Source organism: Austrofundulus limnaeus, unplaced genomic scaffold (genome assembly GCF_001266775.1).
Source record: "Austrofundulus limnaeus strain Quisiro unplaced genomic scaffold, Austrofundulus_limnaeus-1.0 Scaffold15, whole genome shotgun sequence".
Taxonomy (NCBI): domain Eukaryota; kingdom Metazoa; phylum Chordata; class Actinopteri; order Cyprinodontiformes; family Rivulidae; genus Austrofundulus; species Austrofundulus limnaeus.
The window spans coordinates 3,724,720-3,726,540 of NW_013952417.1; positions in this window are offsets into that span (position 1 = coordinate 3,724,720).

The window sequence follows — 1,821 nt, forward strand, 5'->3', positions numbered from 1 at the left end:
CACCAGGGACTGTTTGTTTCACCTCTCATTTTTCTTCTCAAATCTGTTTGTAAAAGTTGTTTTGATCTCAAAATACCTAGACTATGTTCACAAACATTTTATATTTCACCCTACAGTATGTTTATTTTACAAAAAAAACTAGGCTTTGCACACAGAAATATGTTCTAACATGAAAAATAATACAGAATGTTACAGGCAACGATTAAGGCCACAGAGCAACAAAACAAAACAGTTTTTTAAATTTTTCCTGAGTTGTGACAATGTTTGCTGAATTCTGACTTTTGTCCAGTTCTGAGCAAAAAGTCAGAACTCACTTTGTTCTGTGGCCTTAATCYTTGCCTGTAACATTCTGTATTATTTTTCATGTTAGAACATATTTCTGTGTGTAAAGCCTAGTTTTTTTTTTGTAAAATAAACATAGGGTGAAATATAAAATGTTTGTGAACATAGTCTAGGTATTTTGAGATCAAAACAACTTTTACAAACAGATTTGAGAAGAAAAATGAGAGGTGAAACAAACAGTCCCTGGTGCTTCAAAGATGATTTCTTCACAAAACAAAATCTTTATTTAATATTTWATCTTGGTTTATGTTTGCTTTAATAGTGATCCTGTATGTAATCCTTTAGATCTCCTTTTTCTTTGGAAGAACCCTGAAATGACTGCCATGACAACTAGCTTCATCACTGATAAACACATAAAATTGCCATCATTTTTACTGTATCATTCCATCCCAGTCATTAAAGCAATGATTTGTGAGTTTAATAACATTGATYCAAAGCTGGAACATCACAAATGTGCTGCTGAGAGGCTGGTGATTCACAAAGAAGTGTTATTAATTTAATGAAAACAGCTCTGATCAGAAAGTCGTTCACATGTGTAACATTTTATTTACTGTTTGAGYGGTGTCATCATTTCATTCAAAGACAAAATGAGTTGGAAAGGTTTCCACACTGACAAACATATACTGTACCTGTTGACTGCATATCATACTGGGAGGAAACAGGAAGATGCTGCAGATTTTCATCTTTCATCAGTTTSAGATTTCATATAAAGTTATAACAAAAGGTGGTTATTTTCAGTGTTGTRATTGAATGAAATAATAATTATGCTTCGTATTGATAAGCAGAAATGACGCTCTGCTTTTAGTGTTGCAGCACGGTGGCTCAACTGGTAGAGCTGTTGCCTCTTAGCAAGAAGGTTGCTGGATCAAATCCTAGCCTGGGACCTTACTGTTTGTACTGTATGTTCTGTCTGTGCATGTGTGGGTTTTTTTCCACAGAACAAAAACATGACTGTTAAGCTAACTAACTCTAAATCATCCACAGTTGTTAGAGAGTGAATGCAGTGGCGCCTGCAGAATTTTTTTCAGGGGGGCCATGGGGTGGTGGGGTACTGAAAAACCAGGGGTTGCACACCAAAACTATGGCAATGTAAAGCTTTGCCAACAGATGTTCAATTTGTAATTTTATGAATAATATTACTGATTTTGTGATGTTCAGAGACAAAAAAACAAGAACCCAAACTATCTGCACTTCTGTAACAGTCCATTTCCAACTTGTTCTCTATCTTTACACATGGAGAACCATAAATTGTAAGTCAATTGAATAAACTGATTTGTTAAGCAAGAGAAACAACACTGGGTGAAGTAATATTTTAAGGTAAATGTGGGGGCTCTAATGAATTAAATTTTAAATGTGATGGGGAAACTTCCCTTCTAAAATGATTGCTGCCATTTTGTTTAAAAATGTCAAAATATATATTTTAAAGACATTTACAAGGAACAAGCTTTTTAAATTTTAAAGCCATCACCTCTTCTATGT